General features: G+C 42.6%; 1 long non-coding RNA gene and 1 pseudogene across 2 annotated transcripts in view; one reads left to right on the top strand and one right to left on the bottom strand.

The window, feature by feature from the left end:
* The window catches only part of LOC308564729, a 42358-nt gene that overhangs the window by 2466 nt on the left and 20239 nt on the right, over positions 1 to 19653 (top strand). The window lies entirely within an intron of this gene.
* LOC308564909 (mas-related G-protein coupled receptor member X2 pseudogene) lies at positions 5580 to 19522 on the bottom strand (annotated as a pseudogene). The gene is made up of 3 exons: positions 19360 to 19522; positions 8347 to 8470; positions 5580 to 6589 (listed from the first exon to the last, which is right to left on the bottom strand). The product of its transcript is annotated as a mas-related G-protein coupled receptor member X2 pseudogene (transcript).

Below are 19653 nucleotides of genomic sequence, written 5' to 3' on the forward strand. Positions count from 1 at the left end.
ATAAGCCTCTTCTGTGAGCATCAAGGTGCTGGCTCTCTGCCCCCACCATTCTCGACCGGGTGTGGTTCTGTCTGTGCCTCTGTCTGCCTGTTTCTCTGTCTACCTATGTCTGATTCTCTGTGTGTGTTGTTTTTTCCTCTCTCTCTTAGACTCCTCTCTGTTTATCTCTGCATGGCTCTATTTCTGGTTTTCTTTTTTGTGTACTTAGTTTTATATGTCTCTCCTTTCTCTCTATGTCTTCACTCTCAGGCCTTCATATAGCCTTCAACAGTTTGAGGGGATTATTTCAAGAAAGGGCTCAATAAGACCTCAATTATTTTTTAACACTTCAGTTTGAGGGGTGGGATAGGCTCAGAGGTGTGTGAAGACTATGGGAGAAGCAGAAGGGACAGGCTCTCAAGGTCTCTGGAGAGTTTCTGCTGGGGCCAGAGCTGGCAGCAAAGTGTCAGGCACTTTCCTGAAATTGCTGTCAGCTCTAGGTGTATGCCCAGGCTGATTGAAATTAACATACTACACAGTCCCTCCCATGCCAGGCCCTAGGAGGGAAATTGAGCATGCAGGAGTGAAGGGAGTGGGCATTAGTCTCTTTGGTAGCAATAGTATGGAGGCAAAGGTGAATTGGCTTGGGGAAAGTAAGTACCTGGAGCTCTGCTCCCTCTGGGGGATCAAATCATTGGTGTTGGGTTATTGACCTTTGTAGGACCAGGGTTTTCTGAGTAAAGGATGTTAATAAGTGTGATTATACAGGTTTATACAGTTAACCCTTGAACAAAAGGGGTTTGAACTGCTTGGTCCAGTTATAGTCATATTTTGTGTGTGTAGATAATGTAAATATATTTTCTCTTCCTTATGATTTTCTTAATGACCTTTTCTCTAGTTTACTTTATTATAAGAATACAGTATGTAATACATATAACATATAATATATGAGTTATTTGACTGTTTATGGCTCCTGGCTAACAGTCAACTTTTTGTAAAGTTTTTGGGGATCAAAAGTTATATGCAGATTTTCAACTGTCCAGGGGATTGGGGCCCTAACCCCCACTTTGTTTATTAGTCAATTGTAAATATCTCTATATACTTTGTGATGATGGTTGCAAGGACATTCTGGTGCATTATTTTGTGTTCTAAGGGATGTCCAGAATAGCTAGAAGGTGCCTAACCATAGACCCAGCCACTCTGGACTCCCTGAACACTCTGACCCTATAATGAGGACCCTTTCTGATGGCTTTCCAGGGATCTGGACCCTGGATTTTGCTAACTCAACTCCTTGCCTCTTGTGGTGAGGTGGCAAATGGAGTGGGCTTCTCCATCTCCATCCCCCACTGACAGCACCCTCTTTCCCTGTATTATCGTCTCCACTTAACCTTGAACTCTTGATGGAAACTGTTCTCATGTTGCCTCATGTCATTCATGCCATTGTCTTCTGCTATACTCTTTAATGTGTCAGTTAGTTAAGGCCAATGTTTCCTTATTGACTTTCTGTCTGGATAATCTATTAATGTAAGTGAGACATTAGATTCTCCACTGTTATTGTACACTGTCAATTTCTCCCTTTATATCTGTTAGTAGTTTCTTGATATATTTAGGTGCTTTTATGTTGGGTGCATAAATATTTATGAATGTTATATTCTCTTTTTGGATGGACTCCTTTATCATTATGTAACGTTCTTCTTTGTCTTTTGTTAGTTTTTGTTTTAAAGTCTATTAGTCTCATGTGAGTATTGCTATTCCAGTTTTTTCCCCCCTTATATTGCATGAAATAAGTTTTTCCAACCCTTCCTTCACTTTCAGCCTGTGCATGTCTTTTGATCTGAAGTGAGTTTCTTATAGGTTGCATATAGATAGGCCTTCCCCGCCCCATTCATTCAGCCACCATATGTGTTTGATTGGAGCATTCAGTCCAGTTACAGATAAGGTCATTATTAGTAGGTATGTATTTATTGCCATTTTGTGCTTTGTTTTTGTATTTCTTCTGTTCCTTTCTTCTTCTCTTGGTCTCTTCCCTGAAGGTTTGATGGTTTTCTTTAGTGTTATGTTTCTGTTCCTTTCTCTTTATTTTTGTGTGTATCTATTGTATGTTTTTGGTTTGTGGTAATTAACATGGGGATGGAATATATTGACATAAATTGACACATATATAAAGTTGAGAGGCACTTAAGTTCCAACATATTCTGAAAGCACTACTTTCACCCTCCCTCCATGTTTTGTTTTTGACATCATAGTTCAGATATTTTTGTTTTGTGTATCCCCTAACTACTTATTTTAGTTATAGTTGACTTTGTAATTTTTTTTTTTTACCTTCATACTAGTTCTTTTGGTGCTGGTCCACTAACTTTCTTTGCCCTTGCCAATGATTGTTTTCTTTCATATGTTTTCTTTTTTCTGATTATGGCCTTTTCTTTTCCAGTCAACAAAGACCATTTAACATTTCTTATAAGGCAAGTTTAATGGTGATGAACTCCTTTAGTTTTGTTTGTCTGTGAAGATATCTCTGCCTCAAATCTGAATAATAACCTGCTGGATGGAGCATTCAGGGTGTTAAGTTTTTTTCCTTCAGCACTTTGAATATATCCTGCCATTTCTTTCTGGCCTGAAAAGTTTCTGCCGAGAGGTCAGCTCATAGCCTTACGGGGTTTCCCGTTTATGTGACTTGTTTTTCCCTTGCTGCCTTTAAGATTTCTTTTTATCTTTTATTTTTCCCATTCTAAATATAAAATGAACTGGTGTGAATCTCTTTGAGTTCCTCTTGTTTGGGACTCCGTGCTTCCTGGACCTGGATGTCTGTTTCCTTCCTGAGGTTAGAAAAGTTTTCAGCCATTATTTCTTTAAATACATTTTCTGTCCCTTTCTCTCTCTTTTCTCCTTCTGGGAATCCTTTATGGAAGTGGTAGTATGCTTGATGTTGTACCAGAGGTCTGCTAAACTATCTTCATTTTTAAATATTCTTTTTGTTGTTCTGATTGGGTGATTTCCGTTATTCTGTCTTCCAGATCACTAATTCTGATACAGTGCTTCTCTTTCCTCTAATCTGCTGTTGATTCCCTGTAGTGTAGCTTTCATTTCATTTACTGTATTCTTCAGGTCTGATTGGTTCTTTTGTTGTTGTTGTTAATCCTACACTGAGGATATTTTTTCCATTGATGTTTTTAGAGAGCGTGAAAGGGATGGAGGGAGGGAGAGAGAGAGAGAAACATTGATGTGAGAGAGACACAGTGATTGGTTACCTTCCCGAACTGGGGCGGGGATCAAACCTGCAACCCAGGAATGTGCCCTTCACTGGGAATCAAACCCACGATCCTTCAGTTTGCAGGTCGACGCTCTGAGCACTAAGCCCACTGGCAGGGCTGATTGGTTCTTTCCTATATTTTCTCTCTTGATGTTCTCATTGTTTTCCTCTATTCTTCTCCTGAGTTTGGTAAGCATTTTTATGACCATTATTTTGAACTGTTTCTCAGGTAAATTACTTATCTTCAATTCATTAAGATATTTTCTGAGGTTTCTGTCTTTTTTTTTTTTTTTTTTTTCATTTGGAACATATTTCTCTGTCTTCTCAATTTGTTTGCCTTTCTGTGTTTATTTGTATGAAGCAGCTCCCTCTTTTGGTCTTGAGATAGAGGAGCAAGCCCTGTGTAGAGCTTGTGTGCCTGTGACTTTTGCAGGCCAGCTAGAGCTGGGGTGGGTGTGGACTGAGGTGTCCCAGAGCATGTGGCTCTAAGGCATCCTTGGTAGGGTGATTAGCTGAGCTGGAGTGTGCATGGGCTGAGGTGACCAGTCAATGTGTCTCTTTCACATTGATGTTCCCCCCCCTTCCTTCCCCTCTCCTCCCTCTTTCTCTGAAAAGCAATGGAAAAAATATCCTCAGGTGCGGATTAACAAAAAAAATTTTTTTAAATAAAAAAGATGCTCAATTTCATCAGTGTTTTAGGAAATGCAAATTAAAACACAAGGAGATACCACTCATGCTCATTGGAATGAGTAGATTCATAGACTGGCAATACCATGGTTTTGGAACTTGCATATATTACTGGTGGGAATGTAAAATTGCACAACCACTCTAGAAAATAGTTTGTCAGTTTCTCATATAGTTTAAAATATGTCTTTGTATGACCCAAAAATTTCTCTTCAGTTATTTATCCAATGATAAAATATGTCCATAAAAAAACTTGAATTAGAATGTTCACACCAGAGTTATCCACAATAGCCCAAAATAGAATGCTACCTATATATCTATCGATATGAAAATAAACTGTGGTACACACATAGAATGAAAATAGTACTCAGCTTTCTATAAGGGGCAGACTACTGATATATGCAGTGCAATGACATGGGTAAATCTCAAGAGTATTATGCTGAATGAAAGAAGTTAGGGACAAAAAAGTACATTTTATCATCCTAAGAACATGAAGTCAGGCAAACAAACCCTTGGTGACAGAAGTAGAAAGAAATGCTGCCTCTGGGACAGGAGGAATGACTGGTAAGGACATGAGGGAACTTCCACAGGTGATGAAAATATATCTTGATTGGGGTTTGAGTCACATGGGTGTAGTCACTGTCAAAATTCATCAAACTTATAATCTGTACAACTACCCTTTCTTAATTATACCTCTATTAAAAGTGTTTAGAAGCTGCCGCATTTAAACTTTATTTATTTATAGAACATGCGACTTATAAATGTCTCTTTAATCAGATTAATAAGTGCTGAGAGCTCTTTGGGATAAAAGACAACTGTGACATAGATCTTGTCCTCAGAGCACATAGAGTTCACGAAGACCCATTGGAAACCTGCTGTTTAGGATGAGAGAGCACCCAGGGAGGAAGAGTTGGGGCAAAGGCAAAGGGCAGCAAAGGGAGGGAGCACCTGGGGTTCTGTTAGAAGGCATGTGAAAGGAAACACAGGAAGGCAACGTACCTCAAACCTTAAATATGCTTTGATGTTGACTAATCTGGTTATAAAAGTTAACGTCATGCTTGCAAAGATTGAAAATGGTAAAAACAATGGACTTAAACAGGTGACTCAAATATGGAAAATGGGGATTTAGCACAGATTTGACTTGAAAACCATCATTTGCTCATTCATTAATTCATTTATTCAATCAACATTTATTATGCTAGGGAGCTAGCCTATGCTAAAATTGTGGAAGACTGCTCATTGGGGCTCTATTGAGCTTCAATTCTTTTAATTTATAGAGATAGATTATAAGGGAATGACTACAGAAACTTGTCAAAAATGTAATGTTCTTGTAGCTTTTATCAAGGGCAGTGATGAAAGAAATTTAGATTTTCCTGCCCTTCTTTCATCTTCTGCTGAAGGTGGGATTCTTCAAAAGTGGGAGCAGCTCCCAGAGTTGGCAAAGCTCCCAAGGGGATGGGAGAACCCTGGGTGACGCAGTCCTTCAGACATTGCACTCAGTGTTTCTTTAACAGGCAGTGTCTCACTGCAACGTCAGGAGCTGGATTATTATGTTAACTTGAATGCCAGGGCCCAGAGGCCAGACAGGGCAAGAAAACCAAGCAAACCAGTAGGAACAAAGCTGGCTCTCAAACTCACATCTGTCTGAACAAAGCAAGACTCTGAATCAGGACACGAGACTGCTTCCGGACATCTCCAGGGTTTCCTGAGGAAGGCCTTCTCCATGTTCTTCCACGTCAGGAGTGTCCTGCAGAGCCCTCTGGAGAAGCAGGTGCAGGGTCTGTCGCCTCTTCCACCATCGCTGCCTAAAGGAGCCAACGAAGAAGTAAATGACGGGGTTGGCACAGCTGTTGACACAGGCCAGGAGAACTCCAACCCGGTAACGGGGAACCAAGGCATCAAAATCATTTTGAAACCAGATTAAGAGGAACCAGTGGATGCCGAAGGGCAGGCCACAGAGGAGGAAGACCAGCACTGTGAGGATGACGGTCACATAGAGCCTGGTCAGCGGCACCCGCTGGGGTCCACACAGCAAGCAGTCTGGTCATCAGGGCCAGGCTGGACCCACACAGAAGCACAAATAACAAAATCAGCCAGGCGACAGTGATGAAATCCAAGACTGCACACCAAACAGGATGTGGATCCCTAGTGAGGAAGCCACAGTAGTTCCCTTCCAGGGTGCTCAGCAGCAGGGACAGGGCCCAGAGCAGGGCACACATGACGGCTGACATGTGTCTGGGGCGGCGGCAGCGATACCAGATGGGCCACAGGACAGACAGGCAGCGCTCTGTGCTAATGGCGCTGAGAATGCTGAGGCCTGCGATGTAGGCAAAGACGGACACAGTGAGGAAAAAGTCCGGGACGGATATGGAGATGAAACAGAAGCGCTTGATGAGTGTCTCCAGGGCTTCGAGGATGTAATAGCAGAGTAGGAGGAAGCCGGCGGCCGCCAGGTTGAGGATGTAGACGGAGAAGGCGTTCCTCCGCATGCGGGCGCCCAGCAGCCAGAGCACCACCGCGTTTCCCGCCAGCCCGGCCAGGGCAATGGTGAGTGTCAGCCATTCCAGCATTAAGGTCTGCATTCTGAAAGTTTGTTCACTTCCACTTATTGATGTGAGTGCGGTGCTCCAGGCTGTGACAGATGGAGTCATGCTCGGGAACCCTGCATTGGTGCCACTGGAACAGAAAGAAGATTTGAGCGCCTACTGCATGATCACGGGGTCACATGGCCATCCTGCCACGTGGAAATTACTGTCTGTGCTACCGAGGAGGGAAATGGAGGCTCGCAGAGATTAAGGTATGGAAGGCTTCACAGCCTTTAAGTCCTGGAAGCTGGATTCAAACCCAGTTCTCTCTCACTCTAGAGTCAGGGCTCTCTACTGCAACACAGACCCTTGACTGACGTGGGAATCTTCTGTAGTCCAGACACCTCCACTCACAGTCCTAGACCATGTCATGTCTGCAGGAGGCAGGAGGGGAATAGTCTGGACAGGTAATGTGGGATGACCGCAGAACTCTGAGCTCAGCGTTACTTCTGCCCTGGGACTGAGATTTCCTTTAAAGGGCTGGAAGTGGGAATCCATGATGTCTGGGCTATCTCAGTCACTGAGAATGATCACTCTCCAGAAAGGAGATCATGGTTTAGGGTTATAAATGGAACACAACCTCTTGCTATGAGGGGTATGAGTATGACCTGTTCTCTTTTGTTGGAATTGGCCAGGTATGTCATCTTTGTGAAGACAGGAAGCACTTTTCTCCTGTACAGTGGCTAGAAACACCACTTTACCATGTGTAGGACACAGTTTAAATCAATCTTCTAGTGGAATTTCTCGTAGAGCAGACAAAATTATAAACATAAAATATTTATTGATAACAGTGTACACCTACCTTTAAAAAACACACTACATTCTATTCTCAAAACATTTATGATGATAGTGAGAGATTATTCCAATGGAGTGACAGCAAATAGAGAGGTGCAAAGAGTCAAACAAACAAACTAAGGAGGTACAAGGAGAAATTGATCCAAAATACTGAGAGAGAGACCGAGTCCAAAGAAATCCAACTGTTAAAAGGTGATAAGAAGAGATGGATTTTCTTCACTTGCCATCATATCTCATTTCCAGCTTCTCTACCCTCCTCTGTGTCCTGGGAGGTCATGTCTCTGCCTCACCCCTCGGCCCCCTTTCCCTCTGGCTCCTGGTTGCTCTCAGGAAAGGGAGACCCTGACATGTGATTGGAGGGCAGGAGGAGAGTGATTGAAATTTTTAACTCCCTGGGTCTCTGCTGTCAGGCTGTGGGTTGACCATGGTGGTGTTACTGTACCTAAGGACATAGTCCGTCTGGTGGCTTTTCTTAAGGTCACAGTGATGACCACAGCGACAGTCACAGCCTTCCCTGTGTCTAGCAACCTATCTTTGCCTCTACCGGTCAGGATGCAAATGTCAGTAGCTCCCTGTTATGACTTATCTTTGGGGACCTCTGCATCCTTTATCGATTTCCCTCAGTCCTGCAAACCCCTTTGTACACAGTCCTGTTATTAAACTCTCCTTAGTTACTCATTAGTTTATGCCTGTGTTTTTTGCTGGGCCAAGCCAGATAAAAGCAAATAAACAAACATGCAGAGAGATAAAGAAACCCATTGAACAGCAAGCTAATCTGTGAAACATGAGGTTATTAACAGTAATTCAGATTTGGAAACAATGTCTGTGAAGCAGAAAGGACCGGGTTGGCCCAGTGTGGATCTCCCACAGCCTCAGCTACCAGCACCCAAAGCTTCCCTGAGGGACCTTCATGGGTCTGGATTCTCCTTGATGGGTGCTCATGGCTCCTTGCATGCCCCACTCCAAAATGCAGTCATGAACATGTGGACTACGAGGGACAAAACAAAAAACAAAACTGCCTTTGAAAGAAGATAGTTCTGAGCCAACTCTTACCTGAGCATCATCTTGTAGTTGAAGGTGGTGAGTCGAGACAGAAGAGCTTTCCAGGGAGTTCCGAACACCAGAGAATGCCTTTCTACCCCTGGATCGGAGGTGTCTGCAGGAGCAGGGGTGGAATCTGATGACCAAGAGAGGCTTATCAAGATGCTGGGCAGCCCCTGTGATTTCCTGCACAAGGGGCACTGTCAAATGAGATTCTGGAGATGTGAGACAAGGACCTCACGAGATGTTTCTCATTTGCCCTGACTCCAAGGACTTTTCTCTTCTTTTCTCCATCTTATCCCAAGTGGTCGCTCCCACCCCCTCCGTGTGAGTTGTGGCTGAAGTGGAGCCAGTGGCTGCCCACTGTGAGCCTGTTCAGGAAGCCCACCCACCAGGCAATGTGCGCTTCCATAGCTAAAGCAGAGTTTGCGTGGCATTCAGGGCCCTGCATAGCCTGGCTCATCTGATCTGTTTCCATTTACTCCCAGAAATAATGCATGCACATTAGTTTATTTCAGAGGACACCAGAGTGTATAAAATGAAATGTAAAGTGTCTCCTAATCTCAATCCCCATTAGCAACTGATGTTTACAGTTCCCATTTTTAGTCTTTTGCAAGTTATTTTATAGCTTTGCATAATAAAACTATATTTCTAGTTTCGATTTATCAATATCAACAAGTATGTATATTGTGTTGCCTTATAAAAGACAAGAAATTTGGCACACCACAGGCACTACCTGTCACCCCTCTCTCTCTACTCATAGCATTTGTTAGCTAGATTATTTTCAGATGATCTGGGACTACCAGTATTTTCAGCCTTAGCTCCTAGATTTCCTGTCATGTGCCCATGCTGCAGCCAAATTGAGTTACATAGCATTTCCTTAAAAAACTTAACTATGAAGCATTTAAAACAATGAGAAAAACTTATTCACTCATTTCTGCGTTTGCCCAACTCTGCTGTGTGCCTATGCTGTGCCGGGCACTGTTTCAGGCAGGGACGGGGCAGTGATGAACAACCCACTGGCCTGTGCCCCTGCATTCCAGAGGAGCGGGATGAGGTGACCCTGAGAGTGAGTGTTGAGGGTGAAGAGTTTGAGACTGAGCATTAGCCCCCCCGCCCCCCAGAGCCCTGGGAGGAGAGGCGGGCCCAGCCAGCCCTGCAGTAGGAGGCAGCTACTGAAGGAGTGGGTGAAGTGGGAGAGCACAGGATCTTGAGGCTGAACTGAGAACATGACCGGGAAGAAGGGAGTGAGCAATAGCCTCAGTCCCACTTGAGACACTCGGTAAGATGAAGACTAAGAATTAGACGTGGGATATGTAATATTGAGCCATTGCCGATTGTGACAGGCATGGTTCCAGTGAATGGTGAGGCTGGAAGAATGAAAGAGTTGGCTTAGGAGAGAATGGCAGGAGGTGTGATAATCATCCTGGAAAACTCCAGAGAACCAACTGACAATCAATCATCAAGGTTAAAGACAGCTCAGAAAGATGGCTGGGACCAAAATTCCTCTACAGATACCAATAGTTTTCTTATATATTACAAAAAGTTAGAATCTTTAATGAAAAGAACCCTCAACTACTTCTGGAAAAAAGAGAAAGCAATGAGAACTGACCAGCATTAGCAGATATTAGAGGCTATTCTAAATGATCAGTTAAAACAACAATTTTGTGTTAGTATACCAACTGGCAGAGAGATTGACAGAGCAAGGTAGAAAGTCTCAGGAATCAAAATATGTCCATATGGAGTCAGTTTATGATGAATGGGCATTTTAGAATGGAAGGCCTGAAGATGAACTATTTAATGAATATTATGGGCAACTGGGAAGCATCTAGAGTAAAACACAACAGGCATCATACCTCACATTTTACACACTATTAAATTTCAAATGGATTGTATATTTAAATATGAATAAGAAAATCATATAAAATTAAAAGAAAGCACGAGAAAATTCTCTTGTAACTTTGGATTGGAGAAGGTCTTTCTAACCATGACACAAAACTTAGAATCCGTAAGTGAAAATAATGATTAAAAAAACTATGAAAAATTGAAAATAATTTTTCTGCATGGAATAGGCCATCATCATCAACTGAAACAACAAAGTGGAAAAGTATGCATACCTTGGACAAAATACTAATGTAATGTGTAGTATATCTATATCTGTCGCTTAGATATTACTCAGAAAGATCCCTAACAACAAATAAGAAAATGAACAACTCTGTTCCTAGGTAATCCATGTTTCTTAAATGACAAAAAATGCAAAAGAGCACACACGATGACAAAAGGTAATTGAATCTCCACTGAGATATTTTCACCTTCAGATTTTCATATATCCGTTAGCCTAATACCCTTTGTTTTGGCGATATGTGAAAGAGAGTGGCAACTCTTTTTTTTTCTTTTTTTCTTTTCTTTTTTTGATTTTTTTAAAGTTTCTTTATCTTTACTGTTGAGAATATTACAGATGCCCCCTTTTTATCCCCATGATTCCCTCCACCCCACATCCATGCCACCCCCAGGCTTTCCCCACACCAATGTCTGTGTCCATGGGTTATGCTTATAAGCATATGAGGTCTTTGATTAATCTTTCCCCATCCACTCCCCCCTCCCCGCCTTCCCTCTGAGGTCCCTCAGTCTGTTCCATGCTTCTATGTCTCTGGATCCACTTTGTTTATTCTATTTCACATGTAAGTGAGATCATGTGGTACTTGTCTCTCTGACTAGCTTATTTCACTTAGCATAATACTCTCCAGTTCCCTCCATGCTGTGCCAAAGGATAAAAGATCCTTCATTTTTACAGCTGCATAGTATTCCATGGAGTAAATGTACCACAGCTTTTTTATCCACTCAGCTAATGATGGGCACTTGGGCTGTTTCCAGATCTTAGCTATTGTGAATTGTGCTGCTATGAACATAGGGGTGCATAAGTTCTTTGTGATTGGTGTTTCGGGTTCCTTCGGATATATTCCTAGAAGTGGGATCACTGAGTCAAATGGCAGGTCAATTTTTAATCTTTTGAGGAACCTCCATACTGTTTTCCATAGTGGCTGCCCCAGTCTGCATTCCCACCAGCCGTGTACTAGGGTTCCCCTTTCTCCACACCCTCGCCAGCACTTGTAGTTCGTTGACTTGTTGATGGTGCCATTCTGACAGGTGGGACGTGACACCTCATTGTGGTTTTAATTTGCATCTCTGATGATTAGCGACGTTGAACATTTTTTCATATGTCTCTTAGCCATCTGTATGTCCTCTTTAGAGAAGTGTCCATTCAGGTCCTTTGCCCATTTTTTAACTGGATTGTTTGTCTTCCTTTTGTTAAGTTGTATGAGATCCTTATATATTTTGGATATTAACTCTTTATCAGATGTGTCATTGGCAAATATGTTCTCCCGTACAGTGGGATCCCCTTTCGTTTTGGTGATGGTTTCTTTTGCTGTGCAGAAGCTTTTTATTTTGATGTAGTCCCATTTGTTTATTTTCTCCTTAGTTTCTCTTGCACTAGGAGATGTATCAGCAAACATATTGCTATGAGAGATGCCTGAGACTTTGCTGCCTATGTTTTCCTCTAGGATTTTTATGGTTTCATGTCTTACATTTAAGTCTTTTATCCATTTTGAATTTACTTTTGTGTATGGTGTAAGTTGGTGGTCTAGTTTCATTTTTTTGCATGTATCTGCCCAGTTTTCCCAACCCTATTGAACGCGGCAATATTGTAATTCTCTATCTGATAATTCCAATGCTGACATCTACATATGTTTGATTTTATGGTCTTTTGTTTTTTGTCACTTTCATATGGTGTCTTGTGTCTTCGTGTGTTTGGGATTTTTGGTTGTGAACTGCCCACTTCCTTGGGACTTTATTCTTTGAGCTCTGAATTATAGTTGAGTTCCTCCAGAGAAGACTTGTGCTTCCTTTTGCTGAATGACTGACTGAAGGAACTTCCCTGCATGGCTTTCACTATCAGGCTGTATCTAGAAACCATACCTGTCATTTTTAGTTTTAGGGAAACCACAGGTTTTGTGAATTTGGACCACAGTGTGATACTGACTTGTGGCTAAAAATTCTCAAGACAGAATATTTATTCACACATAGCCAAGCTTGATCAAGTAATTTCTTGGAGATTGTTTTTTCTCTCACTAATGATAAATTCACTAAAGGTTTAGTCTTTTTAGGTCCTAACTTCTAATGAAGCACTCTTGTTAGACTTTTCACCTCTGGGTTGTTCTAAAACTCTGTCTTCTATCCCTGCCAGATCATGCAGGACTTGTAGCCATAATAAGAAATATGAATGTCATTCTGAGAGCAAAGGGGATCCATGTAAGGAATTTAATCAAGGGAAGAACTTCATCATCTTTGTGCTTCAGAATTGTCCCATAGGCTGATGAGTAGATAATGTATAGACTACAGATGAAATATAAATATCTAGTTATATTTCTATATAGAAACAACTACATGAATACATTAATACACATACACAAAATTTCCAACTATTTATTGTGTTTTATCATAAGTAGTATATTTTCAATTTGATAATTATTAATTGTGAAACCTGTTTGGCCTCTGTTTGTCATCTTCAATATGAGATGCTTTTTTATTTGTGATGAATCTAAAACTAAGAAGTCCCTTGTGCCTGGGGAGGCTTCTTTCCCTTATGACTCCACCACTCCTCTTGGATCTGTTTTGTACCAAAGAGAGTGGAGACCTCAATTAGGGATCTCTTAATCCCAGGATGACTCTCACTGATCAGGTCCTTAATGGTTTTAGAGGTTCCCATTTTCATCACTGTGATACACTCATAAATTTAAGTTTCTTTCTATGGACCAAAAACTTGTGTTATTAATTATTTCCATAGAATTGAGAATTCAGAGAGTGTCATTTAGAAAGTCACCATAAACAACAGTTTTGTCCGTGAGTGAGTATGAAGTATGTGTGAGAGTGTGTGCTTATGTGTTTGTGTTTGTAGCTGATTTTACTACATGAACTTGCACAGATCTATTTTTGGGAGAGTGCGGCTCATCCTGTGTCTGGGTCTATTTTCATTCCACTCCATGTGGCCATCACCAGCAGCTGAAAGTCCAGCACTTGCAATGAAACCAAGAGAATGGGTGTGCCCTTATGATGTATTTTGATCTCTGGGTTCGCTATGCCTGGAACCTGGCTTCTCTTGCAGATTCTCAGTCATTTGAATCAGTAACAACCCATTTTTGCTAAAACTAATTATACTTGGCTCTGTTATTTGCTCACTCGGCCACAAACATATCCACATGAAAACATGTATCACATAGTACTTTAAGCAGCTCAGGACATATTTCTCTCCCTTTGCACTGAGTGATTTGAGAATAATGACCATGTCTTTGTGTCTCAGTGCCTGGAACAGTGTCTGGCCCAAAGATGAGAAGTTTCTTTTTAAGTGCATGCTTTGTGTCTACAAGCATGAGTGAATTAGTGATTGAATAGATGATGTGAGGAGGTATGGGCTTGAGTGGTCATTCTGGGCAGAGAACTTTTAGAGCTTATCTGTCAATAGAAGAGCAAAGCAAAATGAAGACAAAGGATACTTGACAGGATAAAGTCCACTTTAAAATTTACCCAACATGGAAGAAGCACAGCCCTTGTAGGAAATGAACTCGTCTGTAGTTGCCTTAGATTAGTTTCTCACTTCTGTACAATTTGGGAAGCAGTGTATTGAAGGAATAGGGGAGCAGGTCACTGTGACGTAGAGGATCACTGGGGAGTTTGGGAAAGTGGAAGCAACATATGCTGGGGTTGAGGGTGGGGACAGAAAAGTCACTGGGGTACAGGACCCTTTCTGTAAAAATGTCTTTGGGGAGTGGCTTTACAATATCTTGTGTCTTCTTCTTTTTTTTTTTTTTTTTAAATATATCTTTATTGATTTCAGAGAGAGGAAAGGAGAGGGAGAGAGAGAGATAGAAACATCAATGATGAGAGAGTCATTGATTGAGCCCACAACCCAGGCATGTGTCCTGAGTGGGAATCGAACTCCGATCGCCTAGGATCCCAGGTCGATGCTCAACCTCTGAGCTACGCCTGGCCGGACTCTTGTGTCTTCTTGATCAGGCTAGAAGACCATTGCTGTGTGATCAGAATGACAGTTGACATATGGTGGCCCAGCCCTCAGGAGCTGGAGCAAATGGATCAAGGTTGTCCTGAACTGGCTGGACGGAGGGAAGAACAGCCAGGGAGAGAAAAGGGAGTCACGCTTGGGTGAGCTAAGGAGGGCAGGAGGTAGAACTCCCTCATGAGAGCACTGTACCCCTTCACACTGAGTTATGGTTATCTGCAGTCCTTGCATAGGAAATCACATGGTTTCTCAGGCTCTTGGTGACACCAGATAAGGTAGCATCTTCTGCAGGGATCTCCCCTGCCAGAGGACTAGAAGTTCACTTCAGAGTCAGGAGCTCCAGGAAGGACCTCCTGCTTCAAGGCAGCTCTGAGATGACTTTCCACTGGAGAGGAGAAGGTAGGTAAAGGCTGATTGAATCCTTGCCTTGCCCTGCCCTGCCCTGCCCTCCCTTGCCCTGCCCTGCCCTGCCTTGCCTTCGCCATTGAGGTCAAAGTGCTCTTGTTTCAACAGCCAGCTTTCTCACAAAACCAGGAGATCATGGAGATAGGAGTTCAAGGGCTTCTAGCAGCTGTGTGGTGAGGGAAGCCTGTAGCCATGTTCATGGGACTGGGGAGAACCAGCTCCTGCCTCTGTCTGGTCCTTCCTCTCTATTTGCTCTTTCATTCTGTGTCCTCCCATCTGTCATCCATTCTGATCTGCTGTCAGGGAACACGAGGTGTGGACCCGGGAGAGTCTAGAAATAAAAAAGCTTGGAAAACCAGTATTCTAGTTTTCCTGGCTGGAATGTTTTTTTCCCCCAAGCACCACATAAGTTCATTTAACATACGTTTATGGCATGTCTACTTTGTGCCAGGCACTGTTGTAGGCACTGGGGAATCTGGAGTGAACATCAGAGACAAAAATCCCAGTGGCTGTTGAAATTACATTCTGGAGATACCTGTATGCACAGCTTATAAACTTGCTTGGATTGAGTGAAACTCTGGTTGCTCTGTCTTGTTTGATATGATTGTACTCAACTATTAGCAAACTCTGCTGTGAAAGGCGTCTGTCCGCTACCCCTTGGTGTTCTGTTCTTTCCTGAAGCTCCCAGCATTGTGCTGAGCCATATTGGTCCCTTTCACTCCATCAGCATCTTTCCGAAGTTCATAGATACCCAGATTTTATAGGTGGGAGGGGGGACCTTAGTCACCACATTACTGATGGAAAATCTGAGAGTCAGCGAGGGCAGGTGTCTGTGTACCCCTCAAACACAGAGCAGGGAACCTAACTGTAGTGCGTGCCTTGCTCCCTCCACCACAAAGTCCCTCCCCTTGGCTCCTTCTCCATTGGGTGATTTTGTTGGTGTGGGAACTGCACTCCTAATAATCTCACCTTTTTCAGAAAAGGAAATGTGTTTCCCAGGAGATGCTGGGGCACTGTCTGAGGCCGACCAATGGAGGCATTAGGACCAGCACCTGGGTTGGTTAGTTCTGACAGTAGCAGCCAAACTGCTGCTTTGATTGACCCTAAAGGACACATGACCAATAAGCCTCTTCTGTGAGCATCAAGGTGCTGGCTGTCTGCCCCCCCCATTCTCGACCGGGTGTGGTTCTGTCTGTGCCTCTGTCTGCCTGTTTCTCTGTCTACCTATGTCTGATTCTCTGTGTGTGTTGTTTTTTCCTCTCTCTCTTAGACTCCTCTCTGTTTATCTCTGCATGGCTCTATTTCTGGTTTTCTTTTTTGTGTCCTTGGTTTTATATATCCCTCCTTTCTCTCTATGTCTCCACTCCCAGGCCTTCACATCACCTTCAACAGTTTGAGGGTATTATCTCAAGACAGGGCTCAATAAGACCTTAATAATAATTATTATTTTAAATATGTCTTTATTGATTTCAGAGAGAGGAAGGGAGAGGGAGAGAGAGAGATAGAAGCATCAATGATGAGAGTCATTGATCTGCTGCCTCCTGCAAGCCCCCTACTGGGGATCGTGCCCTGACCAGGAATTGAATCATGATCTCCTGGATCATAGGTTGACACTCAACTGCTGAGCCACACCAGCCAGGCTACCTTAATTATTTTTTAACACCTCAATCTGAATTGGTGGGGCTCAGAGGTGGGTGAAGACCATGGGAGAAGCAGAAGGGACAGGCTCTCAAGATCTCTGGAGAGTTTCTGCTGGAGCCAGAGCTGGTGGCACGGTGTCAGGCATTTTCCGGAAATTGCTGTCAGCTCCTAGTGTACGCCCAGGCCGATTCAAGTTAGTACACCACACAGCCCCTCCCAAGCCAGGCCCTAGGAGGGAAACTGAGCATGCAGGAGTGAAGGGAGTGGGCATCAGTCTCTTTGGTAGCAATAGTTGGGGCAATTGGGAAAAGGGTTTGGGAGAGTAGCCCTGCTGACCTTGGAGAAAGAAATTCTTGGAGTTGAGTCAGGGACACCTGTTGGGACCAGGGTTCTATGAGCAAGGTATATTAGTAAGTCTCACATGTATAAATACTTGTATATACTTTGTGAAGTTGGGTACAAGGATGTTCTGGAGCATATTTACATCTTTGTGTTCTGAGGGGTGCTCAGGACTAGCTAGAAAGTCCCTGACCATTGACCCAGCCACTCTGACTCCTTGATCACTCTGACCACATAATGAGGATCCCTTCTGATAACTTTTCAGAGGTCCAGACTCTGGATTTTGCTCACTCAGCTCATTGCCTTTGGTGTTCAGGTGGCAAATGGAGTCAGCTTCTCCATCTCCACCCCCACCCATAGCATCCCCTTTCCCTGCATTATCTTCTCCATTTAACCATGAACTCTTGATGGAAACTGTTCTCATGGTTCCTTCTCCTTCACTCTGGACCTGAGCATCTTGCTGTCTATCAGCAACAAGTGCTGTCTCTCTGTCATCTTCCTGCTCTGGTAACCATGTCGCTCACCCCCAGAACTCATTGACTGCTGTGTGTTTATCCCTGATGGTGGCTTTCTTCAGAGGGGCAGCTGAAATCTGCACATCTCCTTTGCTTCTGGGCACCCAAAGCCAGAGGTTTCTGTGTGCGTATGTTTATGGGGTGTGTGTGTGTGTCCAGCCTCAGCCTGATCATTGGAGTGCAGCACAGCTCCCAGCGGTGGCTGCCTGGCCAGCTCTCTATGGTCGTCTTGCTCTGTCCTCATTTTACAGCTCTGTGACCCCACTCAGCACGGTTACGCTCCTCATAGGAGGGATGGATATTTATTCTAATGAGAGCTGGATCTTCTGTCTTGGGACCTTCTGTCCTGTGTGAACAGCAATGCCCCCTTTCATACTTTTTCACTGGCTCTCTTAGGTCATGAATGCAATCTGTTGCAATCCAACTATAGACTATTGTAAGATATTAATTTAAAACATAAAGATACAAAGAGATTAAAAGTATAAGAATGAAAAAAGGTTCATCAGATATACACTCACCAGAAGAGAGATGAAGTAGGTATATTACGTGATTATAAGATAAATACAGAAGTTATTTTTATTATTATAAAATATTAATTACATTTTATATATTAATAAAAATATTAAAAACATAATTTAAAAGAGATTAATTTATATCAAAAATGTAATTAGGAATAAATCTATAAAAATATGTAGAACCCTCTGTATAGAAACTTTACAATTTTTTCGAATGACATTAAAGATACCTAAGTAAATGAAGAGATAGCACATACTCATGCATAAGAACTTTTAACATTGTCAAGATATGAATTTGTTTTAATTTTTCCATTGTATATTCAATGCAACTCCAATAAAAATTTCAATAAGATTATTCAAATCTTTAATAAGCTGATATTTACATTTGTTTATTTTTATTGTATATATATATATTTTTTTATTGATTTCAGAGAGAGGAAAGGAGATGGAGAGAGAGATAGAAACATCAATAATGAGAGTCATTGATTGGCTGCCTCCTGCACGCCCCTTACTGGGGATCAAGCCCACAGCCCAAGCATGTGCCCTGACCAGAAATCGAACCAAGATCTCCTGGATCATAGGTAGACACTCAACCATTGAGCCATGCCAGCTGGGCTGATATTTACATTTTAAAAGAAACATCAAAAATAGATAATATGCTTTTGAAAAAGAGGCATATGGAGAAAGGCCTGCGCTTTACCATGAACCTGTAGTATTTAAGACTGTGTAGTACAGACTTAGGGATAGACAAATAGACCAGTAGATTAGAAAAAAATCGTTCAGAAACAGATTCATTCGAACACCAAATATTGAAATATGGCAGAGCTAGCATGGGAGATAAGTGGGTAAAGGAGGAGTATTTTATTAAATAAAGCCAAGGAGAAAATTAGTATCGTGGCAACGGTGGTTAGTTGCCCACCAAAAATAAATAAAATGTCTAGTTAAGGTCACACTTTCAGTATATAATGCTCAGGATTCCAACCCTTAATTTCTAAGCTATGAGATCTTCAAGAAGTTGCTTAACTCTCCTGGGTCTCCATTTCATCATTCAGAAAACAGGAATAACATCCGCCTGTAGTTATTCTTAGGGATGCCGAAGCAAGGGAAGCAAAGAACAAGCTTGTAACATTTTGACTTCTTGTTATGAAGTATCGCAGCAAATGAAGAAGGGATTTAAAAAATGTGACATTGCTCATGGCGCCACTAGAGGGCAGTCAATGGTTATTGTGAGGGCTTGTGTAATGCTTGACTAGGGAGAAGCTGGCACCGCCAATGAAGTTTGGGAAGAGGTCTCTCTCTCCCTTCCTTTCTCTGAAATAAAAACATACTAAAAAAAAAAGAGGAGAAGGGGAACTTCACCTCTGGGATAGTCATTCCCAGCCTCAAATCCTGGATCTAACAGGATTGCTAACTAATTCAACCTCTCTAACAGTTAAGTTGCTTACCCTCAGTCACGGACCCTCAGTTTCCCCATTTGTGAAATGGTGATGTCCACCACAACTGAGCGCTTAGCGCATGGTAAAGATCCTACAACCTGCAAGAACCTGCTCATCTTCATCGTCATCATCTCTATTATCTTGTTCCTGTCCCAGACTTCCACAAGGTCTCTGAGGCTTGGTCCTGAAATCTAGGACCCCAAGGCCAGCAGGGTCTGAAGCTACTCGGCCCAGGTCAGCCACTTGAGTCTTTGGTGCCATCAGTGGGCTGGACCCGGCTCTTCCACTGCCCCTGTGTGACTGAGAGCCCCAGTTTCCACTTGTTGCTGTGTCCCTATTAGAGTAGACACCTGGTGGAAACATGGGCTGTGACGCCTTGTAAAGATGTAAAG

The sequence above is a fragment of the Miniopterus schreibersii genome (genome assembly GCF_964146895.1).
Source record: "Miniopterus schreibersii genome assembly, chromosome: 12".
NCBI lineage: Eukaryota > Metazoa > Chordata > Mammalia > Chiroptera > Miniopteridae > Miniopterus > Miniopterus schreibersii.